General features: G+C 43.9%; 4 non-coding genes across 4 annotated transcripts; 1 reads left to right on the forward strand and 3 right to left on the reverse strand.

Moving 5' to 3' along the window:
- Nucleotides 1–72: 72 nt before the first annotated feature.
- Nucleotides 73–154, reverse strand: trnas-cga (transfer RNA serine (anticodon CGA)). The gene has a single exon. It is a non-coding gene; the product is annotated as a tRNA-Ser (tRNA).
- A 2,878-nt stretch (nucleotides 155–3,032) lies between these two features.
- Nucleotides 3,033–3,114, reverse strand: trnas-aga (transfer RNA serine (anticodon AGA)). The gene has a single exon. It is a non-coding gene; the product is annotated as a tRNA-Ser (tRNA).
- Nucleotides 3,115–19,658: 16,544 nt separating this feature from the next.
- Nucleotides 19,659–19,732, forward strand: trnam-cau (transfer RNA methionine (anticodon CAU)). Its single transcript has one exon. It is a non-coding gene; the product is annotated as a tRNA-Met (tRNA).
- Nucleotides 19,733–20,525: 793 nt separating this feature from the next.
- On the reverse strand, nucleotides 20,526–20,607 carry trnas-cga (transfer RNA serine (anticodon CGA)). Its single transcript has one exon. It is a non-coding gene; the product is annotated as a tRNA-Ser (tRNA).
- Nucleotides 20,608–21,794: the final 1,187 nt, after the last annotated feature.

Here is a 21,794-nt window from a genome sequence, read left to right on the forward strand (position 1 = left end):
CATTCCACAGGGAAAAATGATTGAAGATGCCATCCTTTCCAGCAAGTCGCAGTGAAACGGAAATGAGAAATGCGTAGTCAGCAGGATTCGAACCTGCGCGGGGAAACCCCAATGGATTTCGAGTCCGTCGCCTTAACCACTCGGCCATGACTACACGGTCAAACGCTTCAGAAATCATACTGATACCCACTCAATTATTCTTCTCGCCGGCCTCCTTGAAGTGATGCTGACCTCTTGTGATGGATACGAATGCGATTAATTTCTCTGCTCATGTCATGCGTCTGTCTTCTTTCCCCATGTCGGCTCAATTTCATCTGTCGTCTAACGTCCTTTTCATTCGGATACAGCACATGAGTGGATTGAAACAAACATTTGCAAGCATTCTATATCTGTCCATACACTCAGAACTGGATGAAACACAAACTTTACATCCCAAAAAAGCTGCCTTCAAGGCGCCTTAGGAAAACGAGCTCTTGAATGCGCAAAACTAATGCAGATATATTCGAGTATGTGCGGATTCGGAATCCAATCCCGGCTCTCCCACATGGTGGTGACATTTGCCGTTTCTGAATCACCAATGGACAAATTTGAATTGAGCCCTTCGAGAATACCTTTCAGTTCACTGAAGATGCAACTCCCGCAATCATTGATCCAAAATTTAAGATGAGCTGGGGCCGGTTAGTTTATACGGCTGGAGCATGTTGCTAATAACGCTGCAACTGAGGGTTCAGTCCTCGTACTGTCCAAATGCCGTTACCTCTGTCTGTGGAGCCCGGTTTACGTTATGCTCAGTGGCAATGGCTTTTTCGAACAGCCTGAGTCGCTTCGCGTACTTCTGTACACTCACGATGCCGTTGACAATTTTTCAACTGGGAAAAAGTCTGCCTCCCATCCTGACCAATTGTCCATCTTTTCACACTTCTGTGCCACAAATCGGTCGGTGACATTTGAGCAAACCTTGATCGCTCTACAGCGAAACACATACGGACGACCGGTCAGCTGGATGTCAACTGTGATCATTCCTCTCATTCGCTTCAATGTTTTGTCAATATTCACGTCAGCCAACCTTGTTGCAAGAAATCATACCAGCTTACTTTGACGCACTGCATTCAACCGATCAACACATCGCTTCACACGAATTGATAATGCGCTTCACACCTAATTTACGGAAATACTGAGTTTTTTCAGAAGAACAGCTATTCGTCTGGAAACCTCGAAACTGGCAGTTAGTTGGTCGTCACGCTCAACACATTAACCGCTAAACAGTGTCTTTAAGATGTGGCAGAAGGGTGTCTCATGTGTTGCTGATGACAGCGAAAAAGTCGGGATCGGAAGGATATTCCTTCAGCAAACATGGATGGAAACTTCATTGAGGAGCTGCCGTGAGGCAACGTATAATATCCCTCGCAACGAGCACGATGCTTTCTCCACATTTTTATGTCATTCCAATTCCCACAGTGTGCCTCGTTATGAAGCGTCGCACGAGAGAGTAAGCAAAAGATAAAATACCAATTCGCTCTCCCCAGTGTGAAGTGGGACCTGTGACATCGGGCTGCTGTGTGACTGTGACTGAAAGAAAGAGTTGGATCACAAGGGCAGTTGGGCTGTGTTTTCTTCAGCCTTTCAAATCCTGATGAATTACTCGAACCGTTAAGTCGTGTCGAATGACAGCCTTTGGAAATATATTTCTGTTCACTGAAGTTGCAACTCACAGAATCATTGATGCCAAAATTAAATTGAACGGATTCCGGTTAATTCTGCGCTTGAACACACGCCCCCATTTTGCAGCCCTGGCTGCCAGACTTCCAGACGGAGCAAATATTCCACAAATGGCAAAGCATCCAGTCTGCAAAATGGCAACATGTTGACAATATTCCGAGTGAATTTCGCAACATATTTTACTATTTTAGCAGAAAAAAATATTTCAAATAAAAACGGGGGGGAGGGGGCGGGGGGGGGGGGGGAGGGGGGGCGGGTGTGAACATCAAATGCACGTTGTGATTGCCCCAGCCAAATCCCATGAAAGTCATTTAAAACGAAAATGCCATTCCATCAGGTTGAAGATGCGCGATCAGTCAGCAGTGAAAAATTTAAACTTCTGCACTTAATGATGCAACTCAATTGAAAAACGCAGTTGCTCATCGTCGGCTTCGTTTGCGACGTCGGCCGGTTAGCTCAGGTGGTTAGAGCGTGGTGCGAATAACGCCAACGTCGCGGGGTCTCTCCCCGTCCTGGCCACATGCGATTCCCCGTGTGGGCAGAACCTGTCATCTTTTCGTCGGCAGAGGCTGATCCGCTTCGCGTTCTTCCACACCGGCAAAGTGCAGCTTTTTTTTTCTCCTTGACAACTTTTAAACTGAGAAAATTTCTTCCAACCGTTCTGACAAATTGCCCATCTTTTCAAACTTCTGTGCCACAAACCGAAAGGGCGAATGTGGAAGGTTACGAGACGGGAAAGGAGTTTTCATTGCAAAGAGTGGACCGGCGGAGAAAGATTGAGCTTCATCTAATTAAATTCACAACGGAGTGCTGACATAATGTCCTTCATTTGGCTACGAAATCGTTTATAAAAGCACTGGGATCATGCTCAGGTGGTCACATCTGCAGTTTGACCTCAGTACGGAGCCTTACGGCTGATGCTGGCTGATCACCACTCTTCAGAAAAGACATTAGGAAGAGGACAGGTGACACTGCCTGGGAGGTTTACAATGATAAAATAAGTCCGTAATGAGGCGGTGTTGGAGACGTTCGGGTAGTTCCACGTCGACCATAGAAAATTCGAAGTTGCCCCAACTCTGATATTCCAGCTGATACGGGATTTCGACAGAGTAAACAGTCAAAATACTCCCTCTCCGCGCAGGTCAATAACTGAAGTTGTCAGGTGCAAATTTGTTGAGAAAACATCTGGAGAGGACAGGCGGAACGGCATCAACTTCACGCAAATTGGTGGGATATGTAACCATTCCACAGGGAAAAAGGACTGAAGATGCCATCCTTTCCAGCGAGTCGTCGTGAAACGGAAATGAGAAATGCGTAGTCAGCAGGATCCGAACCTGCGCGGGGAAACCCCAATGGATTTCTAGTCCATCGCCTTAACCACTCGGCCATGACTACACGGTCAAACGCGTCAGAAATCATACTGATACTGCCGTGGTTCCCCGTGGACGGCAAGAAGAGTTCATCAATCAGAATGGAGAGTCTGAGTCTTGATCTTCCAGGCAGCAAGGCTTTATTCGCTAATACATTTCAATAAAGCCGGGATTTCCAGATGAATCCAAAAAACCAGTGCTCTGACAGTCCTTTTTATGCACATTTAGCTTCATATTTCATCATTCTTATCTTACAGTCAAGGTTTTTTTGTTGCAGACCCCAAGGCCACTTTTCGTTAGCCACCATGGTTTACTCGACCTACGTTATCTGCCTTCTTTCTGATTGGTCACTAATGAATGTGCTATGATATCACTGTGGTTACATCTTGCCTTCGTATCTGAAGTTTATTGTCTAATCAGCCAAGGTTGTTGTTTGTTCAACTATTGTAGGGCATCCTGCTGTGCCAAGTCTTTTTTCCCGTTGTCTGACTTTCTCACGTTTATTTTAGAAATTACTTTCAGTTTCTGTGTGTTTGCTTGACTTCTTTCAGCCTTTATGTTCATTTATGTGAGTATCCATGTGTACTGACCTGGTAAGGTATTGTGCACTTAAAAGGGTACAGGTGTATGCTTAATAAGATATGTGATATATGAGAGCTTCTCAAGTAGTGATTATCTCTTCTATGTTAATTATTATCTCCCACTTGTCCTAATAATTATTCCTTCCAATATATGTTGTCTTAATGATTATTCCTTACATATCCCCTCTTTGAGACATCATTGTCTCACTAAACTATTTCTTGATATATTTTCCCAATATATGTCTTAGTTAGAAGGGCAAAAAGAGGGCACGAGATGTTCTTGGCAGGCAGGATTAAGGAGAATCCTAAGGCATTCTATTCATACGTTCGGAACAAAAGAGTTGTCAGGGAGAAAATCGGACCTCTCAGGGACAAAGGAGGGGAATTATGCTTAGAACCCAAGGGAATAGGGGAGATCCTAAATGAATACTTTGCATCGGTATTCACGAAGGAGAGGGGCGTGTTAACCGGGAGTGTCTCGGAGGGAGGTGTTGACCCGTTAGAAAAAATCTCCATTATGAGAGAGGAAGTGTTAGGTTTTTTAGGGAACATTAAAACTGACAAAGCCCCAGGGCCTGATGGCATCTATCCTCGACTGCTCAGGGAGACGAGAGGTGAAATTGCTGGGCCTCTGACGGAAATCTTTGTCGCTTCTTTGGACACGGGTGAGGTCCCTGAGGATTGGAGGATAGCGAATGTGGTCCCGTTGTTTAAGAAGGGTAGCAGGGATAACCCAGGAAATTATAGGCCGGTGAGCTTGACGTCCGTGGTAGGGAAGTTGTTGGAGAGGATTCTTAGAGACAGGATGTATGTGCATTTAGAACGGAACAATCTCATTAGCGACAGACAGCATAGTTTTGTAAGAGGGAGGTCGTGCCTTACAAATTTGGTGGAGTTTTTTGAGGAAGTGACAAAAACGGTTGATGCAGGAAGGGCCGTGGATGTCGTCTACATGGATTTCAGTAAGGCATTTGACAAAGTCCCACATGGCAGGTTGGTGAAGAAGGTTAAGGCTCATGGGATACAAGGAGAAGTGGCTCGATGGGTGGAGAACTGGCTTGGCCATAGGAGACAGAGGGTAGTGGTCGAAGGGTCTTTTTCCGGCTGGAGGTCTGTGACCAGTGGTGTTCCGCAGGGCTCTGTACTGGGACCTCTGCTATTTGTGATATATATAAATGATTTGGAAGAAGGTGTAACTGGTGTAATCAGCAAGTTTGCGGATGACACGAAGATGGCTGGAATTGCGGATAGCGAAGAGCATTGTCAGGCAATACAGCAGGATATAGATAGGCTGGAAAATTGGGCGGAGAGGTGGCAGATGGAATTTAATCCGGATAAATGTGAAGTGATGCATTTTGGAAGAAATAATGTAGGGAGGAGTTATACAATAAATGGCAGAGTCATCAGGAGTATAGAAACACAGAGGGACCTAGGTGTGCAAGTCCACAAATCCTTGAAGGTGGCAACACAGGTGGAGAAGGTGGTGAAGAAGGCATATGGTATGCTTGCCTTTATAGGACGGGGTATAGAGTATAAAAGCTGGAGTCTGATGATGCAGCTGTATAGAACGCTGGTTAGGCCGCATTTGGAGTACTGCGTCCAGTTCTGGTCGCCGCACTACCAGAAGGACGTGGAGGCATTGGAGAGAGTGCAGAGAAGGTTTACCAGGATGTTGCCTGGTATGGAGGGTCTTAGCTATGAGGAGAGATTGGGTAGACTGGGGTTGTTCTCCTTGGAAAGACGGAGAATGAGGGGAGATCTAATAGAGGTATACAAGATTATGAAGGGTATAGATAGGGTGAACAGTGGGAAGCTTTTTCCCAGGTCGGAGGTGACGATCACGAGGGGTCACGGGCTCAAGCTGAGAGGGGCGAAGTATAACTCAGACATCAGAGGGACGTTTTTTACACAGAGGGTGGTGGGGGCCTGGAATGCGCTGCCAAGTAGTGTGGTGGAGGCAGGCACGCTGACATCGTTTAAGACTTACCTGGATAGTCACATGAGCAGCCTGGGAATGGAGGGATACAAACGATTGGTCTAGTTGGACCAAGGAGCGGCACAGGCTTGGAGGGCCGAAGGGCCTGTTTCCTGTGCTGTACTGTTCTTTATGTTTGGTTTCACGAAATGTGGAGGAGCTTAAGTGTAGGATCAATATCCCTTTTTGTTTATTAATAGCCTAATTGCGAACTGCTCCTCCAGATTTCCCTTACCTGATAGTTCATTAAAATACATTTTTGCATTAATACATTTCATACATTTTGTACTAACACATCTCTCCCTCCTTGATTTTGCTTGATCATTTAAGTATTTCCCTCTATGCGTATGGTATCTAGGGTCATATTATCTCCTCTTATTTTCAAACTTATGATAATGGTACATGCTGTCCATTGCCCTGTTAATTACACATCGACGTACGCATCCTGCTCATGCTATCCCTACTATTATATGCAACAGTAACATAAATGATTTAAAAATCCAATCAAGCATCCCATTTCCTACCCATCCTAACCATCCAGGTGGGTTATAATCATGGAATTCGTGACCTATCTTTTGGAGTTGGTCTGCTTGTGCCTTGATATGCTTTGCAAGGTTAGTTATATTCTCAGATTTATCTGGTATGTAAGTACAGCATTCTTGTTAAATTATGGCACATGTTCCTCCCTGCGAGGCCAATAGATAGTCCAAAGCCAGTCTATTTTGCAGGGCTACTGTGCGGACTGCCATCAGGTCTGCTGATACTTCTGTCAAGGCTTGCCCTGTTTTTCGAGCTTCAGCTGCAGTGATATTAGCCAGTTGTTCCAGGGCTGTGGCCATCAGAATTAACTCGTTTGCCGTTCTTCCTGTCCCATGTAATGGAAAGGCCATCATAAAGAACCAGTCAGTCTTACTGATTGTTCGTTTTGCTCGCGAAGGGTAGCTTCGTAGGGAAGGCATGTGGTGCATATAGGGCACTACATATCCCAGATAACAGGAGCCTGTCCAGTTCGCAGGAAGCCAGGGATATGCCTTTGTACCGCATATAAAGTAAGTTCCATTGTAGGCCGTAAAGTTATCAGCCAACGTCATCCAAGGTTGTACAGCTTTTCCTTCCCACACGTTGCTTGATGTGATGTTGCATATTTCAGTCCAGTCTATTTTGAACATACCAGCTGTACTTAAATCTTTCACAGGTGGTTGCCATTCTACAGTTTGCTGACATTTACTTTCTCCAACTCTTGCTCCATCCACATTTTTCTTTAAACAGAAGGATCCTGGTCCATTTGATTTTAGGACCGTCGGTACAGGTGGGAACTGGGAATGGTCGTAGGTTGGTTGGTACCATGTAGCAAACCTGGTCATTCTATACCCAGCTGACTCCCACATTGTCATGTTTCCTCCTTCCCCTGTCTTATTTTGTCTCAATATCCATTCTATAGTTTCTGATTCTGAAAGGGGAGAGACTGGAGTGGTAGGCCTTCTTGGGAATGGCTTGGGACATGAGTGCAGACCCAACATTTGCTTATGTTCAATCTTTCTGCATACATATATGACATATATAGGTAAGTATTTATATGCGATCTGTCTTCTTCCTGTTCATTTTTACTCTTGCCACCCCCCATACTAAGTACTAGTATTATCCCCATACATCCTACCCCTACTTTTCCCATGCTATCACAAGGAGGGAGAGTACAATTTATCACAGTTTACACAATTATTTTCCCGCGCTTAGTCGCCGCTACTACTATTTAGTTTATACAGTCTTTCAGCTTCAATTTCAGTGATTTCTCTTGTTTTGTCAGTTCAGTTGATAGCTCAGTTTCCTGGGTCGAATTCGGTGAACCATGAACTTGAGCGGTAGAGTTTGTGTCAACAGTCCTTGTTCCTGAGGAAGGAAAATACTGATCACTGGTATACAAATCAAATTTCCATCTTCCTTTAACGCATTGAAACAGATCTTCCCCTCTTTTGCAGTCTTTAGTGCTACATTGCAAAACAAGGAGCGTCAGTCTCAATCAAAGTTATCATGAGTCTATTCGGTGGGGGTAATTCAACTTGACCCCATTCCTGGACTTCTTGTTCGGGGATTTGTTCATTCTCTATTCGCACTACCATTTGTCACATCATTAGTCTGGTAATAAAAGATCTCAAAGCAGGCAGTAAACAACAAAAGATTAGTCCAATTATGATTATTACTACTACCATTATAACCCCTGCCTTTGCAAACCATGCTCCCCATTGTCCGAATACATTATCAAGCCAATTCCAAATATTATGGCCAAATCCAGCATTGTCATGCATTTTTTCCTTAGATTTTGTAAGTTGGTCATAGCTTTAGTGAATGATCCTTTTGGATCAGTGTTGTTAGGGATGAATGTACAGCATTGATCGCCAAACATAACACATACACCCCCTTTTTCTGCTAATAGCCAATCTAGTGTTTGCCTATTCTGCCAAGCCATTTTGCTAGTTGCATCTAACTGCTCACCTAGTGCAGTAAGAGCTTCATCAGTGCAGTTAATGAATCTCTGCTGATTGTAATAAATGTAATTAATCCATTCAGTGTTTTTGTTGGGGGTAATCCAGATTAGAATGGATTCAAACCCCGCAGCTATCTCATTTCTCGCTTTAAATTCATTGGGGATTCCACGAGGTTGTCCTATTGCATCTAACTTTATTTCTGGATTAGGTGTGTATGACCTTCTCACTCTTCGAACTTCCATTTCATGTTCCATCGGTAGCAGGACAGTATTTTGTGCCAGCATGACCCTAGCACACAATCCAATCCAATCCACCGGCAGTTTTGCCATTAACCCCTTTTTGGGATCACACAGCCACCATAGATCAGCTTGCTGATTTATTTGTAAATCCAGTACTCGCGGAGGAGGTGGTTCTCCCCCTTGCTTTGAGACGTATAGGCTATGGATATCAGTTATATTCCAAACCTTTTTGCATTTTCCTGTGTAATTTCCTAATTTAGTTCCCTCACGACTTTCTCTCCAATAGCAATCTTGGATCTGTAAGTCGGGTTTTATCCTCCATTCTTTTGGGGTCGCGTCCATTGCCGTTTCTGGCCACTTTGGACATTCTCGGGCCAAATTTTGCGTGCCACTTCCTACCCCAGCATATAAAATGCAGTGGTATTGACACACTGGCATTGTCCCATTACAGAGATCACTACATGAGGGTTCCGAGCAGTTTACTATTTGGATAGTAACTGTCTGATTTCCTGTAGTGTATGTGTGTGGATATGTTGTATATTTACCTTGGCACTTTTCCTTTTTCCAGTTTTTATACCAGGTCCTGCATTCCCCTGATCCCCACGATATGTCAATTACCTGAGTGCGAGGTTTTTCTGACGCACAAATTACGCACTCCTTTCCATTATTATTTTTGTATCCTGTGTATTCAGCCCATTTCCACCACTCATTTCTCTGTGCTTTTTCCCAAATTGTATCTGCTGCTACTGACCGCTTGTGATTTCTTTTTCTTAGTTGATAATAGGTAGAATCCCGATTACCTTCCTTACTCGTCTTGCTGTTTGCTAATTCCTTAGTTTTTATTTTCCACATTTTTCTTCCTTCTCGGACTTTTAGTGTTGTGTCTGCTATAAATTGCTCTTTTCTATTATTCACCCAGGAAGTCTTTGGTGGCAATGGTTTCCAAGTCCCAAGTCGGGAAGGGGGCGGGAGCTGCTGCCCCTTCTTCCCCACTTCCCGTACTAGGACCAGGAACATCATCTGGCCCATCATCCAAATCAAACTCAATGTTATCCTCACTATCCTCCCTCTCTGCATCTCTATTTTGATCTGGCACAGAACTATTGGAACTTTCTCCTGTGTTTTCTTCGTCCCCACTACTACTTCTCTCCGGGCTTTCAACTGCGACAGCCTCTCTATCTTCCCCTATACCTGGTATTGTCCTAGTACAATGATTTAAATGGTACCACAGTGTACTGCCTTCTACTTGTAAGGCTGTGGGTGAAACTCTGGTAACATCGAAAGGTCCTTCTCTTCTTGGTTCGTCCCAGCGCCTTCGGAATTTCTTGATGTATACTCGATCTCCAGGTCTGATTCGGTGGTCAGCCGCTGGGCTTTCTTCCTCTTTGGCTTTTTCCTGTTCAAATATAGTTCTATGTATAACAGTTAATGGCTGCATGTACTCTTTAGTGTCCTGATCTAAATATTCTAATGTAGGGCCTCCCGTTCCCCTAATCTTTGGCACGGGCATTAGTCTCCCCATCATCATCTCATGTGGACTTAAGTGTGTTATTCTATTCTCCTGACTTCGGCGTTGCATTAAGGCTAGTGGTAGGGCATCAATCCAGTTTTTCCCTGTATCGCTACAGATCTTGCTTATTTTGGCCTTAAGAACTCCATTTGCCCTTTCTACCATTCCCTGTGACTGAGGATGGTAGACACAGTCAAATTTCTGTTTCACTCGGAGCACTGAGAGGGTTTCTCTCAGTACTCTTCCTACAAATGCAGATCCATTGTCTGAACTTAATTTGGCTGGTATGCCAAATCTTGGAATGACTTCTTTTGTCAGGAAGTTGATCACTGTTCCTGACCCTTGATCTTTAGATGGTGTTGCTTCTATCCATCTGCTGAATCTGTCAATGATTACTAACATATATCTTTTCCCGTTTATCTTTTTCACCATGTCCACATAATCCATACACAGGTGTTTAAATGGTCCCTCAGGAATGGGTATATGTCCTATTGGGGCAGTTATGCTTTTCCTGATATTGTTCTGCGCACACACCTCACATTGACTTAACATGTAATCAATGGAACTCTGTAAGTATGGTGACCAAAACCCTTCCTTCTTAATCTTCCTGATCACTTCTCCTCTTGCACAGTGGTCAACTCCATGTGCCTCACTTATCAGTAAGGTTAGTAATGCTGTGGGTGCTATTACCATCCCCTCTCCATTTCGCCACAGTCTATCCTGCTGTCCTTGTATCGCTCCCCTTTCTTTCCACATGGTCTTCTCAGCTATTCCAGCGTCCTCCTGTAATTGTATTACGTCATCTAACGTGGGCTGGGGAATGATACTCCCTACCCCTGGTCCTGGATGTGGTTCTGCTATTTCTACTGGAGCTATTGTAGTTAATGCACATCCTGCTACTTCTTTGGCTGCTTTGTCAGCATTTGCATTTCCTTTAGTCACATTATCTTTTCCTTTCTTGTGTGCCTGACATTTGATTATGGCCAATTCTTTTGGGCCCATCATAGCTTGTATTAAGGCTTTTATTTGACTTTCATGCTGTATTCGTCCCCCACTACTTTTCATAAAGCCTCTCTGTTTCCAGATTGATCCAAACAGATGACACACTCCATGTGCATAAGCCGAATCTGTATACACTTCTACTGCCTCCCCTTTTGCTAATTCACATGCTCTGGTTAGTGCCTTAAGTTCTGCTAGTTGGGCCGAACAGGGCTGTTCACATTTTTCTGCTTCTATAACTTCAAGGCCTCCTGGTCTTTGTTCAACTATGGCATAGCCTGCGTGGTTTCCCAAGTGATCCCTGTAACATGAGCCATCTACATACAGTGTCCTCTTCTCTTCTGTCACTAGTCCCTCTGCTCTTAAGTCTTCTCTCAGTTTCATAAATGTTTTTGCTTCTCTTAAGCATTCATGTTCTTCTCCTTCATGAGGTAATGGCATGTAATCAGCTGGATTTACTCTGTTGCACTTTATTATTGTGATATCTGGAAATGTGGTTAGCATTCGATAATGATGGATCCTAGCAGGTGTCAGCACAAATTTTCCTTGCTCAATCAATTCAGCTACTTTGTGGTGTACATGTATGTTTATTAAATATCCCATTGTGATGGTAGCTGCTTTTTCGTAAGCCCACCAAGCAGCTGCCAAACCCTGATAACATGGAGGGTACCCCAGGGCCACATCATCTAACTTGGTGCTATAATAAGCTATTGCTTGTTTCTTTCTTCCTTTACACCTGTCCTGCATTAACACAGCAGTTGCGAATCCTGTTTCCCTGTTGCTAACAAAAAGGTCAAAGGGTTTATCATACGAAGGCAGCATCAGTGCTGGTGCTTGCACCATCTCTTGTTTCATGTTATCAAATGCCTCTGAGGCCTCCCTGTCCCATATCAAGATCGCTTTTAACTCCTCACATCCGGCCTCTTTCATTATTTTCCTTAACGCTTGTGTTTTTTCTGCATAGTTTTCTATCCATTCTGAACTAAATCCTGTCATTCCTAAGAATGTCATCATCTGTCTCACTGTCTGTGGTTTTGGGATTTTCAATACTGCTTCTATCTGCCGGTGAGCTATTCTTTTTTGTCCAACAGTTCTTTCCCTTCCAAGGTATTCTACTTTTCTTTGACAGAACTGTAATTTCTTTCTTGACACTTTATGTCCTCCTTTCGCCAGTTTTTCCAGCAGTTTTAATCTTTCTTCCCTACATTGTTCCTTTGTTTCTGTACACAACAACAAGTCATCCACATATTGTATCAGTGTTCCTTCTAGTTGTATCCCTGCCAAATCTGCTCTCAACACTTGGTTGAATACATGTGGGGAGTGTTTGAATCCTTGTGGCATTCTATTGTATGTGTACTGTTTTCCCTCGTACTTGAAAGCAAATAAGTACTGACTCGCTTGTGCCAAGGGCACACTGAAAAACGCTGAGCATAAGTATATTACTGTAAACCATCTGCTTTCAGACGGTATGTTAGTCAATAAGGTGTAGGGGTTAGGGACTTCTACTGGCACATTTTCAACTACTTCATTAACTGCTCTCAGGTCGTGTACTAACCTCCACTTTTCCCCATCTGCCTTTTTAACTGGTAATAAGGGTGTGTTACATTTACTTCGGGTTTCTTTTAACACCCCTGCGTCTACTAATCCTCTGATTGTTTCTCTTATGCCTTTTACTGCTTCTGCCTTGATTGGATATTGTGGTTTACAAGGTCCTTGACATCCTGGCTTCAATTTTACTTCGACTGGGGTAGCTGTTTTAACTTTGCCTACATCTGTGTCGTTCTTTGACCACAATTCCTCAGGGAGAGAATCTAAATCTTTTTCTAACTTTGCTCTCCATTCTTGCTCTACATCTTTATCTTTTAACTCTATTTTTACCTCTTTTGGTCTTCCAGTCATCCTTGCATTAACAGATATTTTCATCATTTGTCCGTCAGTCGACATCCAAATATTCTCATTGTTTGCTTTAATAAATTCCAGTTCCTGTGCCCTAAACGTCATAAGTCCCAAATCCTTTGGTCTGTAATCAGGATTCACCTTTAGCGTTACATGTGGTTCTGTCTCAGGCACTGAGAACCATTTTCTGACCCATTCATTCTTTCTAATTGTGAGGGCTGCTCCCTCTGGTCCGATTAAAATGCTGTCTGAATTTATTTCCTGTTCTTGTCCTGCCTCTTTATTCCACTTCTCCTGTATCTCTGACTGTTGCATTTTATCAAAAATCATTGTGCTATGTAGTTCAGTTTTCGGCCATTCGGCGTCTGGAATCTGGGCCTCTACAAATGTCCCCCAAATTTCCCATACCTGCTTTTTAATTTGTTCTTCTATGTCCCCTAGCCAATATACATTGGCCCACTCTTCTCCCCTTACCCTAATTACGTACATGCCCGTCAGATTAATTCCTTGAGTTGTACACTCTAATTTTAACCCTAACCCTAAGATTGCATCCCGGCCTAACAAATTCAGTGGTGTTTTATTGCATACTAACACAGGCACATGAGTGGTTTTGTTTCCAACGGTGATAGGCACCGGCATCGTCATTTGAGTCAATACTGCTTTCCCCGAGAACCCCATAGTTTTTACAAACTGACCTGACAATGGTAGGTGTCCTGCATATTTTTCTTGTATGCACGTACAAGTAGCTCCTGTATCTATCATCATGGGGATCTCAACCCCCCCTATTCTAACATTGATTACAGGTTCTTGATTTGCTGTGTCCGTTATTTGTACATACTGGCCTACCATTTCGGGGTTCTCTGGGCCTCCCTATAGGAAACTCTGGTGATTTACTGGCCCCTGACTCATTGGGCAGTCACTGGTTGGCACTTGCATCATTTGCTGACTCATTTGTTGTTGACCTCCTTGTCTATAGCTGTTTTGGGGACAATTCCTTTTTATGTGTCCTGTTTCCCCACATCCCCAGCATACCCCTGGAGGGCCAGGTGGTCCTCCCTGCCTGGGGCCTTGATTATATCCTTGGTTTTGTCCCCTCTGGTTCTGATAGGGTGCTTTTCCCTGTCCCTGTCCTTTTCCGTTCCAATTATTCTGATTTTGAGGTAGATATGTGGTCTGATAATTTGGATTGAATCCCCCTTGGTTCATGTGCATCGGGAAACCAGAGATGTTATAGGTTATAATAGGCTGACATCCCTCTCCCCCCCTCTCTGGTGTTGGGTTGGGGGTTTCTTCAGTAATCACTTCAGTTATTATGGGTGCCATTTTCTTGGGGGTGGGGTCCTCTTTTGACTTTTGTTTAGCTTTTATTTCTTCTAACTGCGCCTGCAGGAGCTTACGGTGTACTTCTTTTAATTGTTTATCTGCATTCTTCTCCTCTTTACGGTGTCTCTCTACTGCGTGGATAACATAGTCCAGAAATTCCCTGTAAATTTGTGATTCCAGGCCGACTACTTCATCCAATCTGGACTTAGCTGAAGCTGGTAGGCCTTCTAAGATGGCTGCTCGGAACATGGCATTAGTTAGGGGGTCTGTCAGGATGTCTCTTTCTGTGTCCCTTCTCCACCTTTTTAACTGATTTTCAACATATGTTGCAGCATTTTCCTCCTCTCCCAGTGGGTCTCCTTTTAGTGATTTCAGATCTACACGGTTAGGGTACAATCCCCTTAGTGCTCGCCAAATTAGTGGGCGGTATTCATCTATGAGCACTCCATCCACATTTGGATCGAGTGCTGCAGTAGGAATTCCAGCAAGTCTCATGACTTCAGCCATTTGATTCATTCCCAGTACTTTTGTTAGGAGAGCTTTGATATCTCCTAGGGCCATTCTTTTTCCTACCATTCCTGCCTCCAGCTGTCCAATCCACCTCCCAGCCCCATCCATGATATTTGGTAATTCACTAATTGAATTGGGTAGTTCCTGTCCTGCCCACGGAATGTATTGTGTCCTATTTCCTTTTACAACTACGGGGAATGCTTTTGGGTCTTCCCATTCTATTTCTCCAAACTTGGTAGGTGGTCTCCTTCTTCGATTTGACTTTCTTAACTTTCTTAAGTTTCTTACCTTTTCTTCGTCCTCCTCACTCAAACTGGTGGAGTCTTTCTCGTCCAATTCTTCACATATAAGTTTCATCGGGGGTACCCATTGTATCCCTGTCTTGCTTCTTTTCTTCCTGCACTTCCCTTGCTATATTTACATTTTTCATCCCATTCTTCCTTACCCTCCTCCTCTTCACACCTTGCCTCACTGTCCACTGCCTCCTCACCTTTTTTACTCTGTTCTTCCTCCATTTTTCTATTTGCCCATTTTAACACCATTACCCGAACCAACTCTTCCTCTAACTCTTGCCTCATACGGCGTATGTTATCCAGTTCTCCTTCCACTTTAGCACCTTCTTCTTCCCTTTTTACCTTTCTTTCCACCTCCTGCTTTGCCCATTGTTCGCGGGTCATGTCCCTTTCTTCATATTCCCCCTCAAAATTCACTGTCCCCTTTATTACTGGATACAGCCCAGCAAAATCTTGGTTTTCCTTATAAGGGGGCGGGGCTATATTTGGGTCTTTCAATTTTTCCTTTTCCTGAATCTGAACTGGCATTTGCATTTTCCATATGCGCTTTTTCTCTTTTCCTTCCTTTTCAAATAGTGTTAGTATCTCCAATTCTTTTCTTCTTTTCTGATTTCTCTTTTGTGATTTATCCCTTAGTTTATAGTTCTTTACCAGTCCTTTCTGATCCTCACATCTTTCTGTACACCAGGTGCCTCCCTCTGGCCACTGTGTGTTTAATTTACTTGTTCTTTTGGTCCATTTTTGGGAGATATGGGCTATGTCTCCTTTCAGGGCTGGGTACTTTTCTCCCAGAATTTCCACCGGTGTCTTAATTTGATATGGCATGTTCTGTTTCTTTGCACTGCCTTGCGGCTTAATATTTTCTGATATGTTGGTATTTGGCACTATTGTTATTTTTATGCGATATACTGTTTTCCCTTTTTCTGTCCTTGGACTATCTTCCCACTGCACTTCCCTGACTGACAACTGTATTTCCAACCGTGGTCTCAGTATTTGCTTCCCTGTTCTTCCCTCTCCTGGTGATAATCCTTTTTCTTCTGCTAGTGGATAATATGCCTCCACTTGCTCACTGATTTCGAACAGAGCCTTACTTGGTCTGATTTCTTCTATTAATTCTGGCAATGTTTCTTCTACTGCTTCACTCGTCCAATTTTTGTATATTATTTCGTCCCAATTTACATATGGCCACTCCTTATTCACTTCCTCCAAATTAACTACTTCAGTTATTCTTCTTAGCAGGGCATTTCTCTCACCCTCATACCACTCCCTAAAACCTCCTCCATCTATTTTTACTAGATCTTCTCCAAAAAAATGTGTGTTAACACCACTACTTAAGAAATCTATTACTGCAATATTCCTACGTGATTCATCACTGTCGTGATCCTGCTTTGCACTCCACATTTACCAACAGCTGCTTACACCGCTATTCCAGATCAACCTTTTCAGGCTTCTCCTTGTAGCCCCTTTACTTTATTTCACTACCTGTCCCCTCTCTTCTTCCGGCGATCAACGTAGGTCCTTAATTACTATATCAGGTAGGAGACCAATCTCTCCTAGATCTCTCCTTCCTCTCGGCTGACGTCTCTCTCTCCGAGGTCCTGGGTAGGTTTGGACTGGCAGGCTTGCCTACACTTACTCTCCTTGGGCAAGTCGTAACCTGGAAGCCCGCTCCAAACCGCTCGACTAACCTAATTGCATCAATTAGCGTTCGGTTTTTGTAGCGTCTCACTTTTTACCCATTCGTGGACAATACAGTACATAAAACTAAAGCGTGCTTTTTACATGCAAAATTTACCCTTCCGATCAGACTCAGTCTCTCAATATTTTACACAATTTTAACTTTACCAATGCAGGTTATCTTTTGGGCAGGTGAGATCCAGGACCAGTGGAGAACCGGGTGCGCCAGGCCTCGAAAACCCCTTTCTGACAACAAGGATTTACATGCATGCAAGTCTGCTTACCTTGTTGACAGAAGGCCAGCTGGGGACTTCTCGGTTCCGGTCGGACCACAGTCTCCCTCGATCCCTCCGGGGTTGAGTCACCGGACGACCTCAACTCTGCCCTGCTCGCAAGCGCCAGATTTGCCGTGGTTCCCCGTGGACGGCAAGAAGAGTTCATCAATCAGAATAGAGAGTCTGAGTCTTGATCTTCCAGGCAGCAAGGCTTTATTAGCTAATACATTTCAATAAAGCCGGGATTTCCAGATGAATCCAAAAAACCAGTGCTCTGACAGTCCTTTTTATCCACATGTAGCTTCATATTTCATCATTCTTATCTTACAGTCAAGGTTTTTTTGTTGCAGACCCCAAGGCCACTTTTCGTTAGCCACCATGGTTTACAAGACCTACGTTATCTGCCTTCTTTCTGATTGGTCACTAATGAATGTGCTATGATATCACTGTGGTTACATCTTGCCTTCTTATCTGAAGTTTATTGTCTAATCAGCCAAGGTTGTTGTTTGTTCAACCATTGTAGGGCATCCTGCTATGCCAAGTCTTTTTTCCCGTTGTCTGACTTTCTCTCGTTTATTTAAGAAATTACTTTCAGCTTCTGTGTGTTTGCTTGACTTCTTTCAGCCTTTATGTTCATTTATGTGAGTATCCATGTGTACTGACCTGGTAAGGTATTGTGCAATTAAAAGGGTACAGGTGTATGCTTAATAATATATGTGATATATGAGAGCTACTCAAGTAGTGATTATCTCTTCTATGTTAATTATTATCTCCTACTTGTCCTAATAATTATTCCTTCCAATATATGTTGTCTTAATGATTATTCCTTACAATACCCACTCAATAATTCTTATAGCCGGCCTCCTTGAAGTGATGCTGACCTCTTGTGATGGATACGAATGCGATTAATTTCTCTGCTGATGTCATGCGTCTGTCTTCTTTCCCCATGTCGGCTCAATTTCACCTGTCGTCTAACGTCCTTTTCATTCGGATACAGCACATGGGTGGATTGAAACAAACATTTGCATGCATTCTATATCTGTCCATACACTCAGAACTGGATGGAACATAAACTTTACATCCCAAAAAAGCTGCCTTCAAGGCGCCTGAGGAAAACGAGCTCTTGAATGCGCAAAACTAATGCAGATATATTCGAGTATGTGCGGATTCGGAATCCAATCCGGCTCTCCCACATGGTGGTGACATTTGCCGTTTCTGAATCACCAGTGGACAAATTTGAATTGAGCCCTTCGGGAATATCTTTCTGTTCACTGAAGATGCAACTCCCGCAATCATTGATCCAAAATTTAAGATGAACTGGGGCCGGTTAGTTTATACGGCTGGAGCATGTTGCTAATAACGCTGCGACTGAGGGTTCAATCCTCGTACTGTCCAAATGCGGTTACCTCTGTCTGTGGAGCCCGGTTTACGTTCTGCTCAGTGGCAATGGCTTTTTCGAACAGCCTGAGTCGCTTCGCGTACTTCTGTACACTCACAATGCCGTTGACAATTTTTCAACTGGGAAAAGGTCTGCTTCCCATCCTGACAAACTGTCCATCTTTTCACACTTCTGTGCCACAAATCGGTCGGTGACATTTGAGCAAACCTTGACCGCTCTACAGCGAAACACAGACGGACGACCGGTCAGCTGGATGTCAACTGTGATCATTCCTCTCATTCGCTTCAATGTTTTGTCAATATTCACGTCAGCCAACCTTGTTGCAAGAAATCATACCAGCTTACTTTGACGCACTGCATTCAACGGATCAACACATCGCTTCACACGAATTGATAATGCGCTTCACACCTAATTTACGGAAATACTGAGTTTTTTCAGAAGAACAGCTATTCGGCTGGAAATCTCGAAACTGGCAGTTAGTTGGTCGTCACGCTCAACACATTAACCGCAAAACATTGTCTTTAAGATGTGGCAGAAGGGTGTCTAATGTGTTGCTGATGACAGCGAAAAAGTCGGGATCCGAAGGAAATACCTTCAGCAAGCATGGATGGAAACTTCATTGAGGAGCCGCCGTGAGGCAACGTGCAATATCCCTCGCAACGAGCACGATGCTTTCTCCACATTTTTATGTCATTCCAATTCCCACAGTGTGCCTCGTTATGAAGCGTCGCACGAGAGAGGAAGCAAAAGATAAAATACCAATTCGCTCTCCCCAGTGTGAAGCGGGACCTGTGACATGGGGCTGCTGTGTGACTTTTACTGATAGAAAGAGTTGGATCACAAGGGCAGTTGGGCTGTGTTTTGTTCAGCCTTTCAAATCCTGATGAATTACTCGAACCGTTAAATCGTGTTGAATGACAGCCTTTGGAAATATATTTCCGTTCACTGAAGGTGCAACTCACAGAATCATTGATGCAAAAATCAAATTGAACGGATTCCGGTTAATTCTGCGCTTGAACACACATTTTGCAGCCCTGTCTGCCAGACTTCCAGATGGAGCAAATATTCCACAAATGGCAAATGCATCCAGTCTGCAAAATGGCAACATGTTGACAATATTCCGACTGAATTTCGCAACATATTTTACTATTTTAGCAGAAAAAAATATTTCAAATAAAACCGGGGGGGGGGGGCGTGGAGGGGGGGGGGGGGGGGGGGGTGGTTGAACATCAAATGCACGTTGTGATTGCCCCAGCCAAATCCCATGAAAGTCATTTAAAACGAAAGTGCCATTCCATCAGGTTGAAGATGCGCGATCAGTCAGCAGTGAAAAATTTAAACTTCAGCACTTAATGATGCAACTCAATAGAAAAACGAAGTTGCTCATCGTGGGCTTCGTTTGCGACGTCGGCCGGTTAGTTCAGGTGGTTAGAGCATGGTGCTCATAACGCCAAGGTCGCGGGTTCAATCCCCGTACTGACCACATGCGATTACCCGTGTGGGCAGAACCTGTCATCTTTTCGTCGGCAGAGGCTGATCCGCATCGCGTTCTTCCACACCGGCAAAGTGCAGCTTTTTTTTCTCCTTGACAACTTTTAAACTGGGAAAATTTCTTCCAACCGTTCTGACAAATTGCCCATCTTTTCAAACTTCTGTGCCACAAACCGAAAGGGCGAATGTGGAAGGTTACGAGACGGGAAAGGAGTTTTCATTGCAAAGAGTAGACCGGCGGAGAAAGATTGAGCGTCATCTAATTAAATTCACAACGGAGTGCTGACATAATGTCCTTCATTTGGCTACGAAATCGTTTATAAAAGCACTGGGAACATGCTCAGGTGGTCACATCTGCAGTTTGACCTCAGTACGGAGCCTTACGGCTGATGCTGGCTGGTCACCACTCTTCAGAAAAGACATTAGGAAGAGGACAGGTGACACTGCCTCGGAGGTTTACAATGATAAAATAGGTCCGTTATGAGGCGGTGTTGGAGACGTTCGGGTAGTTCCACGTCGAACATAAAAAATTCGAAGATGTCCCAACTCTGATATTCCAGCTGATACGGGATTTCGACAGAGTAAACAGTCAAAATACTCCCTCTCCGCGCTGGTGAATAACTGAAGTTGCCAGGTGCAAATTTGTTGAGAAAACATCTGGAGAGGACAGGCGGACCGGCAACAACTTCACGCAAATTGGTGGGATATGTAACCATTCCACAGGGAAAAATGATCGAAGATGCCATCCTTTCCAGCAAGTCGCAGCGAAACGGAAATGAGAAATGCGTAGTCAACAGCATTCGAAGCTCCGCGGGGATCCCCCAATGGATTTCGAGTCCATCGCCTTAACCACTCGGCCATGACAACACACGGCCGCACTCGTCAAAAATCATACTGATATCCACTCAATAATTCTTACACCCGGCCTCCTTGATGTGATATTGACCTCTTGTGATGGATACAAATGCAATTAATTTCTTTGCTGATGTCATGCGTCTGTCTTCTTTCCCCATGTCGGCTCAATTTCATCTGTCGTCTAACGTCCTTTTCATTCGGATACAGCACATGGGTGGATTGAATCAAACATTTTCATGCATTCCATATATATCCATACGCTCAGAACGAGATGGAACACAAACTTTCCATCCCAAAATAGCTCCCTTCAAGGCGCGTTAGGAAAACAAGCTTTTGAATGCGCATAACTAATGCAGATATATTAGAGTATGTGCGGATTCGGAATCCAATCCGGCTCTCCCACATGGTGGTGACATTTGCCGTTTCTGAATCACCAATGGACAAATTTGAATTGAGCACTTCGGGAATATCTTTCTGTTCACTGAAGATGCAACTCACGCAATTATTGATCAAACATTTAAGCTGAGCTGGGGCCGGTTAGTTTATACTGCTGGAACGTGTTGCTATTAACGCTGCGACTGAGGGTTCAATCCTCGTACTGTCCAAATGAGGTTACCTCTGTCTGTGGAGCCCGGGGTTACGTTATGCTCAGTGGCAATAGCTTTTTCGAACAGCCTGAGTCGCTTCGCGTACTTCTGTACACTCACGATGCCGTTGACAATTTTTCAACTGGGTAAAAGTCTGCCTCCCATCCTGACAAATTGTCCATCTTTTCACACTTCGGTGCCACAAATCTGTCGGTAACATTTGAGGAAACCTTGGCCGCTCTACAGCGAATCACATACGGACGACCGGTCACCTGGATGTCAACTGTGATCATTCCTCTCATTCGCTTCAATGTTTTGTCAATATTCACGTCAGCCAACCTTGTTACAACAAATCATACCAGCTTACTTTGAAGCACTGCATTCAACCGATCGACACATCGCTTCACACGAATCAATAATGCGTTTCACACCTAATTTACGCAAATACTGAGTTTTTTCAGAAGAACAGCTGTTCGTCTGGAAATTTCGAAACTGGCAGGTCGCTGGTCAACACATGAACCGCTAACCATTGTCTTTAAGATGTGGCAGAAGGGTGTCTCATGTGTTGCTGATGACAGCGAAACACGTCTGGATCGGAAGAAAATTCCTTCA

The sequence above is a fragment of the Mustelus asterias genome, chromosome 30 (genome assembly GCF_964213995.1).
Source record: "Mustelus asterias chromosome 30, sMusAst1.hap1.1, whole genome shotgun sequence".
In the NCBI taxonomy this organism is placed as follows: Eukaryota; Metazoa; Chordata; class Chondrichthyes; order Carcharhiniformes; family Triakidae; genus Mustelus; species Mustelus asterias.